Consider the following 11,118-nt stretch of genomic DNA (forward strand, 5'->3'; position numbering starts at 1 on the left):
AAATTTCCCACTGACAACAAGAGTGAAGTATCTTCGCCACCTGCTATTGACGGAAAGAGAAAATTCTATCAAGCTCTAAAACGAGTACATACACATCCAGGTAACAACAAGCATCACTTTTTCCATTCTACAAAAAATTGATTTTATTATGGAAAACCAGGTCACTTGCAAAGGGGATGTAGATTTCGTAAAAGAGATAAAACCAGATCTGTTTATGTTGATAATATTACAAGATACGATGCTTCCAACTGGAGAAAAACTGATTTGCACAATATCATTTTTTCCAGTGTTCCAAGGAAGTTCCGAACGATATTGAGGAGAAAAAGAAATCCATTGCTCCTAAAGTCACTAAAAATGGGTACAAAAGATTATCAACAAAGCAACAAATTTCATTAAGAAGGATCTCCAAAAAAACACGACAAGGGACAACATCTAAAGGAGGTACGAAGAAGTCGTTGGAAGTTTCAAGGAAGTTGTACAATTCATCGAGATCATAGATGACTTTGTTTCGACTACCTGTGATGTTAACCTCAACACAACTTGATTATATTGAAAGTGCATCCTCACCAAGAAAGACCCTAGTATAAAACATGGTAGGGAAGGCACAAAAACTAGGGCGCACATATTATGTTGGGTAAGATGTTGAATATCTGGTAAAACCGTAGGATTCATGGATAGATTCTTCAAAAAAATTATGCCTATTAACTTGATCAAGCTTTATGTTATATATATGCTTGATGTTGTGATCTATTAATACCAAAAAACACTCTTTTTTTTTATCTCTTGTTTGCTAAGTGATTTGGTGGAAATCCGAGTATCATCTTGATTAATAGTTTAAACATATACTTGAAGTTATATTCCCAATATTTCTGAAGACAATAATTATTATCTCTATCTTGTTGAGCCAATGCTCCAAAGAGATGAGCCATGTTTAAAAGGTTACATAGCCTTTTAATTGAATGGTTTTATGACAATATAATCCCAGTGTGATTTTCATAATTGTCTTCTACGCACCTACAATTAAAATAGTCAATATAATTTATTTAACTCAAGGTTGATAGGTGTCATATAGTGCATAATTTTATATCATTTTATTGGCATTTATCCCATCTCATGTACTTTAATTCTTCATTTCATCCTAAATTCTGTATTTTCATTGTTTTCAAGTATAATTACGTTTACTAATTTAATTTTGTGTTTTTAGGTAGTAAATAAAGCTTGGATGCTTAGAGAAGCAAAAAGGAGCGAGAAATTAGTGGCCAACGACAGAAAAGAAGAGGGTTCCGCTAAAAGAGTGTAACAGAAATATCACACAACAGGTTGTTGTCGTTTTCGATCTTGCTTGCAATCCGTTTGTGCAACTACATCTAGCAGTGGGCTTAGAGGAAGAATTGGGCTTGGAAAGAAGTCAAGGCAAGACCTTAACCCATTTCACATATGGTACATCAAAACTGGATGTAGTGCTTAACGCCCTAGCATCGCCTGTTTTTCTCCCCTAAATTCTCTAACGACCAGGAAACCTAATTCATTTCTCACAATTACTTCTAAACTGACAACAGAACCACCTTCATCTCTTCTTTCCGCATCTCTATCAACCCATACCCCTCTCTAATACATCCACCAAACCACTGCAGATCTACCTTTTCTCTTCCCTATTTCACACTCGTGTCATATCCTATTTAGCTACTCCCTTGAAGCTGCAACTAGGTTTACTGCTCTTGACAAGAGAATCGGGTATGAAGGTCAATCTCTGAATTATGCTGAGACAATTCAAGGAGTTAATTACAACAAGCAAGGAAAGAATAGAAATCTGCAATTATTAGAGTGAAGTATAGGTTGTCGTATGAAATTAGTCGAAGACTCCCTCAATTGCAGCATTTATGTGACATTAATGGAGTGGTTGAAGGCTATGGAGTACATCTCAATTGTATTTGGTAAGTGATTGACATCTCAATCCCTGTATGTGTTGAAAAATTGAAACCCGGTTGGTATTTTTGTGTATAAACAGGGAGGAGATTGTGATGTAAAAGGCAATGCCGGAGTAGCCGGTGCACCAAACAGTAGTTAGGTTTATTTTCAGTATTTTTCAATCATGTTCTAATTTCTTAGCTAGGGCTTAGAGATGAAACTCTTAATCTAATACTAGATGATTTTGGTTATGAATTTGTTCTTGTTGTGCTTAATTGCTTAAGGATAGACTTAATCTTTGTGCTACAACATATTACCTTCACCTTGTTTGTCATGCAACCTAGGTAGTTGGAACAATTTATGTTGTTGTGTTGAAACTCATGCTTAAATGAATTGATTTGTCTTTTGATTAGTTGTGCTTTAATCAGACAATTAATGCTTAGGATGAATACTATAGTTGTGATAAATTATCCATCTTCAGATCACCTTGAATATGCGGCAGACTCGAATCTTCACCGCTATTTGTTAAAAGGACAAGAGTAATATCCATAACCGAATTATCTAGTGCAGGTTAAGCAGTGAATTCGATTGCCCTAGTGTCTCTTAATTGAATTTTAGTCTAATTTGTGTTACATAAACATATCTTGTCGTATCAACACACAACAAACCCCTTTTCATTACTTCTCATTTGAATTAGTACAGAAAGACCTTAGAATCAACTCTACATCGCCCTAGTCTCTGTGGGATCGACCTGTATTTGCTCTGTCTACTATAGACGTTGTGCACTTGCAGTTTAATATTGTAGGCATCTTCTAGTCCTACCAAAGGTGTTACCATATCGCTAATAGTAAGTCCAAATGTAATGACTCAATGTAGGTACCAACACTTATTATGCACTTTGTAGAGTTCTCCCTGCATATCTTACTCTTAAGCAAGAGACGGGAGTCGAAGAAGTTTCTATTGGATGTTGTGAGAGTGGTGCTATCATTACTGCTGATATGATGTGAAGGTGAGTGAGTACTCCCATCCTTGCATAATGGTTGATTTCCTTTCTTAGAGATCATAAAAAAAAAGAAAAAAAAATAATTCTCATGATCTTGTGGGGTCTCCATAAATTATTTAGGTCTTCTTCCTACCATTCAACATGTGCAGGATTTCAATCTTCATTCCCGCCTTCACACATGTGTGAGACTATAAAAGCGATCTTTGAGTGCAACTATCATAAAACCTTATTGGTGAGGCAAAAGTCGAAACATTCGATCAAACTCGAACATGCATTCTCTCATTATGACATAGGTTGACCGGTCACACTTTCTTCGATTAATCACATTTTACACGTTAATTTTTTCTTATACTTCTGACTTCTTGAAAATATATTGAGAACCTTTATGTCCTCCTAGCTCTGTGGATGCATGGGACGCTGGAATGCTTTGAAGTTGGATAATGTTTTGTGGGTATACCTCTTGTAAACCCTCACAAGACTATAATTCGTCCACTAGGGACACCTAGGGGTTAAAGGATTGTTGCACATGCTAAGTGTAACCGTGTTCTCAATGAAATAAAGTTTTATGTTAGTTTAAGTAGGTAGTTTGCTCGAGGATTAACAAAAGCGAAGTGTGGGGGAATTTGATAAGTGCTTTATTTACATGTTTTGAGTGCCAATTTCATACTTGTTTTAGCTATATTGCTTGCATATTACCTTGTATTATTGTTACTTTTATAGTTTATGTCTTTTGTTGGGTGAATCATTCGAAAAGAAGTTATAATAACACAAAAGTGAAGTCTATTAGTGGATAAGGGCCAAAGACCAAGAGAAACTCGTTCAAATGCAGAATTTCTTCTCATCATCTTGAAGAAGACCAAAAGACTAAGCCAACGGTGAAAGTATTTGTCAATCCGACGTCGTATGAATAAGTTATTGGTTGGTTATCCGAAACTGCCAGTTCAAAGAGGTAGAATACCTTGCCAGTTCTCTGGAACTGACAGTTCACGTGAGTTATAAGGGTGCTTGCTGAATTACTCTGGGCATCCATGTCACGAGCTATAAAAGAGCATGTTGAATTACTAAGGGCGTCACCATCATAATATCAGTTATCGACCGGAAGGGAGAAGTATCCTCGTTATTCACAACCAGTTCTCCTGGTTGAGTTATTTACGGCTGTTAGGCAAAAGGGGTCTATGGAGGTTGCTTATTTGGGACCAACAAGAAAGACGAAGATGAATGGATTTTTGTTTGGCAGAGAAAGGCTCGGGAATAAGAAGAAGATGCAAGTGGTTTGCTGCTGTCATTGATATTTGCTGATGATCATGGCGATGGAGCTGAACTATGGCAGTGATGGTGATCGATACAGAGAAGTCAGGGAACACTGATGCCATTGCTGCTGAGATGTAATTGATGGTTGTTTGTTGTTTGTTGTTCGATTTGGGTCTTTTCAGAGTGTACGAATGATTTCATGCAGTGGAGTGCTCGGGTTTATATGAGAGCTGAGAAGAAATAACTCGAGTTTGTCGAGATTGAAAAGACGAGGGTACCCAAATACACCACAATCTTTTTGTTTCAACCTATAAGTCCTCTTACCAAGTGTGACCGTCTGTGGACAAAGTCCAGACAATATAACAACTTTGGTATTCACACTATGTGATTGTCTATGGATACGAAATCGAGAGAATAGGACAACCAAAGTGTGATACTTGATAATAGATTCAGACTTAACCAAACTCTATAGGATCACTGTCAAGTATATCGGAGTTAACGTAAAGTGCAATTTACTTTAAGTTATATAAAAAATATATAATTGCGGAAAACAAAAGTAAATCACACAACAAGATTTTGTTAACGAGGAAAACTACAAATGCAGAATAACCCCGGGACCTAGTCCAGAATTGAATACTCTCAGAATTAAGCCGCTATACAAAATCTACACCAACTTCGTATAGTTGAGACCAAGCAAATACCCCTAGTTCACTTAGTTTCCTAAGTATCCCTGTGCTTCCGACGTCGATGATTCACGCACCAGTATAATTCCTTTGGATCGTATTCCAAACAACAAAGGAACAACGAATCTGTTTGGTAACAAGTCTATTGATTCTTTCCAAGATAAAGATATCTCAAGTCATACGCAAAGGCTCTTCCGTTTAACCTAATAAACTCCTTTGCCTGATTAGATCAATCTATCCAATAACTACCAACGTAGTCAAGTTTAGATTCACAATCGATCAATATAGACTCCAAAGAGAAACTATAAAGCAATGTCGATCTCATGCAACTAATCAATCGAATAAATCCGATTCTAGTTGGATCCCAGACGATCAAGGTTTGTTCACACACAAAGATACGAAAACCAATAAGAAATCTTCTTCGACTTCAAATCTTCTTTAATCTTCAATAATAACATGCAGAACACCACTTGAATCTCTTGTGATCAATCACACACAGAACAGAGTCTTTTAACAATGGATTATCACAAGATGTCTTTAGATCTAACAACAATTCTAAAGATCACGTCGATACTTCGATCTAGTTTGAGTGAATCTTATATCAGAAGAGAACATTCTCAAGAGTAAACAAACTAGGTGCAATTGAAGTTTCAACAACCGTTATTCAATCAAATCCATCGAAAACTAATAACACTGCAATTATCTAGTTTGCTACCAACGGTACTCGTAGAGCTTCTTGATCACACAGAAGTATTTAAATAAGCGGTCGTAAGAGATTTCACCTAATTAGGATACTTTCCTCTCTGATTATACGGCTCCACCAGAAATAACAAGAAATGAAGTTTGCCTGGCTCTTAGGATAGTTTGCTAGAAATGAAAACTTAGGTATTTATAGACTAAGGATATTTGGTCATCAAGGAATTTCCAAAACCGAAAATATTCCCAATATATGCAATGAATGGCAAAATTCGGTTTTCCTAATTCCAATAAATGCTTGTCCAATATTTCCAAAATCTCTCAATAAATAATCTCCAATTAGTAATGTACATTACTAATTTGTATTCTAAAGAGATATGCATTTTATTGATGGTAATTAATGCATATAAAACCAAAAACCTTAACTAAAAGATTCTTAATTTATCTCAACACATGATCTCCTTGAGTACTAAGGAATATCTTTGAACAATAAATGATAAGAGTTACTGTACGTTTTCAAAGTATGTTGACATCTCTTCACTGTAAATCTTATTCACATTCACATGTATTTAGAATCTTGGAATCGGTTATACCACACTTCCAAACAAGTTTAGAATTGGTTGACCTGTATTCCAAGATAACTATGTAATTGAATACCAAATTACATACATGGGTTCAATCGGTTCTACCAATCACTAGGATCGGTTATACCTTAATATGGAAATACTTGTGATCGGCCACACAAGTTACCAGGACCGGTTACATCAGTTACCAGGATCGGTTCCATATTCCCATGGTATTGCTTGTGATCGGTTACACCAGTTACAAGGACCGGTTACCAATTACAAGGATCGATTACACAACACTTGTGATCGGTCACACCAATTACAAAGATCGATCATACAATCACATGGTGATTACTTAGGATTGGTTACACCAATTAATAAAAACCAGTCATACCAAATCATAAAGCAAGCATTGTGATTAGTTATACCAGGATACATAACCAAGTTTAAGATCGGTTATACCATCTCACACATATTGGTCATCCAAAGTTTTGCAATGAATAGACGTACCAATAAGCCTAATGATTTCCCTTTCGATTCATAAAACAAGTTCATGAATGTACTTCCTTTAAACGAATGTAAAACATTATTTCCTAGGATGAAATCTTCACCATAACCCATTCACATAATCATAAAAGTATATACAAGATTATGTTGATGTCATATCTACGAAGTTCAAAGGATAAGCGTTATACTTCGTAGTCTAATTCCCTAATACTATGATCATATAATTATGACCATGTCACATCACTAGAGTATTATACAATACGTACAGTATATACAACTTCGCAGTTATGTTCCAATATAGAACAACTTGAAAGATACGTTAGGAATGAAACAGTTCAAGTCAATATTACTAACCTCAAGTGGAAGGATGATGTCGTCGTTGTAGTTTGTTACTTCTTCACATTCTTCAGGTCTTCAGAGTAATATTTGTATGTCTTAACATTCCTAGACTTTCTAGTCTAACCTAAACGAAGTTGACTCTAGTATATAATCAAGCGACTTTAGATGAGGTTTGACACACTAAAATATGACAACCAAACTTGACATACCAACGCTTGGTGAGTTCAACCGAGCTATGCTCTAACAGATATTGAGTTTGAATAAGTTTTGGATTATTTCAATTGAGAAATACATCTCTGTGATGTTGCTACCGGTGATGACGGGTGAAGTGGATCTCAGGTAGGATAAAGAAAGTCAAGGAAACAAAAGATGGAAAATTCAGAAGTTACTACGAATCGGGTTTTCTTACCGTAGAAATTATAAGGGAAACTGAAAATGCGGGGTACCAAAATACACCACAAACTTTTTCTTAGGAAACCTGTATGGACTAAACTCAAATACAATTCCGAGAGTTACAACTTAATGAATCTCGACTAGGAATTATATTTAGAGTTTATTGTTAGAATTTCAACAACTAAACATGATTACTTTAAGCTAAGCATGATTCACATGAATACTTTAAGTTAAGCACGATTCTTTATTTCTCTTGACATGTTTAGAAAGATTTACTTTATGCTGACTTTACTGAATGTTTAGGATCTTCTATTTGGTGGGCCCGGGAAAGCGTATAAAATTGAAGCGAATGAAACGGGCCTACAGTAATACCGCAAGTGCACGGTCGTCAGTTGTAGCTCGTGCAAGTACGGGTCGATCCACAGAGACTGGGAGTGTTTTGGAGTTTTCTAGCTATTTTGGGCTCCTAAACTGTTGTTGGTTAACTATGAAGCCTTTTGGGCTTTGGGCTTAGGGTACCTTTGGATTATAGGCTTGTTTGACAATTAAGTGAACTGAGCTTGGGCTCAGTTGGTCTTGAAGTGCACTAGGCTTGGCCTTTGAAGTGCACTGGGCTTTGAGTGTCAATGGGCATCTAGATTAACCCAAGACTGAATGAACTGAACTGAGTTGGGCCTTAGGTTTCTAAGCAGATACAGTGGGCTTTTGTAATGACTGGACTTGTAGCCCATAATTGAACTGGACCTGGAGCAGCAGCAGTGGTGGCTTCAGCAGCAGCAGAAGCAGAAAACAGCAGCAGCAACAACAACAACAAGTAGTAGCAGCTGGGGGAGAACTGGCAGCAAGGCCAGGGAAGGAAAAGGGCAGAAAAGCCAAAAAGACCTAGTGCAGCTGGAGCTAAACAAGGCAGCAGAGCACTAGGCCAAGGTAAAACATGGATATTTACAATGGCAAAAGCAAACAGCAAACAACAATGATGATGGTGAAGGTGACAATGGCATATACATGGAAGCAACACAGGAAAAAGGATGCGAATTTACAATGGCATGGCAGTGATACATCAAAGACAATGGCCAAGGGCCAAAGGCAAAGGAAGAACAGGGCACAAAACAGTTATAAAAACAGCTATAAAAACAGTGATAAGAAGCCAGAAGAACAGGAAAGATGCTAGGCAGTGGCTGTTTTTGGTTAAATCCTTGTCCCTAATGGAGCTAGGTGGAGGTTCTAGCCTGCCTATGTTCCAGGGCATACATAAATGGAATGGAAGGAGAAGAAGCTTGTCCAACTGTTTTACTCCTAGCATTGACTGTCTTTTAACAGCACAATCAATCACAAGCAACAGTGGACACTAAATTCCTCCATTTCTCAATCAGCTCAATTTACATGAATTCTAACCTAAACTTCCACCACTAACAGTGAACAAACTTAACATTTGAGGAACTAAACATTAAACACTAAACATAACAGTAAACTAACAGTGAACTATTGAGAAAACAACAATGAAGGGAGACGGTAAACAAGAGTGATGAAAGAACACTAGGATGTTGAATCCACCATTAACCTAAGGGATATTCTACTCACAGCTAAGATAATTACCAAAGTGCTAATTGTCTGATTAAAGCACAACTAGTCTAAGGGCTTAGCAACACTGAACATGAGCTGCACATGATGAAGACTATCTCAGCTGGTTCATAATTTCATCTAGTCCTAGCATTTGAGGTTCAGAACATGATAGACATGAAGATAAACATACATTAACAGTTGACAGTGAAACAAAACATGAATTTAAACATAATAACATAACATGGGAAGCACATAACAGTGGATAAACTTAGAACAATTGAGGAACTAAACATTAACATTACATAGTATTAAACATAAAACATCACAGTGAACATAAATGGAACAACACAAAAATTGGAGAGACTGGCTAATCCAGTTCTCCCAAAATCAAACCAAATGACACTGGCTATTCCAGCATGCGTTATACAACAACCCAAGGTCTCAATTTATAGTTGCACACGTCCAACCCTCGAATCCCCAAAATATCAGAATTAGGGTTTCAAAGAAATCAAAATTAAATCATACCTACTTTCTGAAAACACTCAATAACGTCGACCCATTCTTCTATTGCGTCTTCTGTGTCTTCCCATGCCTTCAATTGCCTTTCTAGCTCACTAATTTCATCAACCCCTAAAACTAGGGTTTCAGTGGGAAGAATAGGTTGAGGGGTTGATGTAATGAGTGGCTAGGGGATAGGAGAATGATGGGGTGTAGTTGTTGGCTGATATGAGAACTCGGTGGTGGTTGTGGTGGTGGTTGAGCGGGGCAGTGGAGGTGATGGTGGTGGCAGAGTTTTTCTCTGCAGACGGAATGGAGAAGATGGAGTCGATGGAAAGAAGGAGGGGAGTGTTTGGCGATGGGTATAGGGTTAGGTTGTTCGAGTGTGAGGCGGGCTCATCAGATTTCGATGTTAGGCGAGTGATAGGCGTTTGATCGATACATCTATGCATCCAACGATAAGATCGAACATAGACTTCAGCGACCGTCGGATGAAGAGATACAACGAAACTAACGGCGTGAGATGGAGTTAGGTGCTGTAGTGTTGGTCAGGAATTTCAGACTTTGATGCACGAAGAGGAGGCGACCGTTGGATGATGATATGGATCCAATCTGACGGCTACATGAGAAGTGGGTTATGGATTTGGGTTTTGGTTTGGGAGATAAGTTGGGCTTGGGATAATTCTGAGCCCATTTCTTCTTTAAGAACAATTTCTTCCTCTTCAAGCCCACTTCTAGCCTTTTGGTCTTGTGCACAACATTCTTCGCGGCTTCCTTGTGTAATTCCTCCCGGCTTTTCACCACTTTTCTGCTCCGCAACTCATCTAGTCTTTATTTACAACCTTGAAATACAAAATTAATTAATAAAAATATTTATTCTTGAAAACAATGAAAATACAGAATATGGGATAAAATGTAGAATTAATGCACAAAAGATGAGTTAAATGCCAAGAAAAATATATAGAAATATGCACTTTTTAGCACTCATCACTATTCTGTAACTAGATAGTTCACATTCATAATATGATATAATTAGGTACATACCTTAGATTATATGACAGATATGATGTTTCCTAGGAAGCAATGAAATCAGTAGAACCAGGGAACTTTTCTGCTTGGTAAACTTCCAATTCTATGTCCTTTTATCTTTTAATGATGGTATAAACTTTAGTTATATAAAAGGCTAGAATGGAGTCCACCTCATGCTTCATAGAAACAAGTGTCCTTTAACCTTCCATCATTAGTTGAAGAAAAATTTCCCCACAACACATTTAATCTTGTATGCCACCAGTGATAGTCAAAGAAATATCAATTATTTGACCACAACAGAAACTTTCATACATAATCTATACCTTAAACTTTCTAATTAGGATTACGCTAATCCAATTTAGTTAAACAAAAACTTAATTTATTGCTAAACCAAAATAAAGATAACATTCTCCCATTTTTGGTCAGCACAATTTTTTTCTGAATTTTGAAAACATTTAAGATAATATCTGGATTAGATAGCAGTACAAGAATGTAGGTGGTCGCCAATGCCAATCAGCGAGGTAAAGACCATGAATAACTTTATCCTTAATTTAAATGACACGCTAGAAAACGACTATAGAGACTTAAGCACCACTTAAACGATGGATCTGCCATTTTTATAATCAAAAATCCAGACAATCCATTGTCATTAAGTTAATATGTTTAGCTGGCATAAACCTTT

Source organism: Papaver somniferum, chromosome 1 (assembly GCF_003573695.1).
Source record: "Papaver somniferum cultivar HN1 chromosome 1, ASM357369v1, whole genome shotgun sequence".
NCBI classification, from domain to species: Eukaryota; Viridiplantae; Streptophyta; class Magnoliopsida; order Ranunculales; family Papaveraceae; genus Papaver; species Papaver somniferum.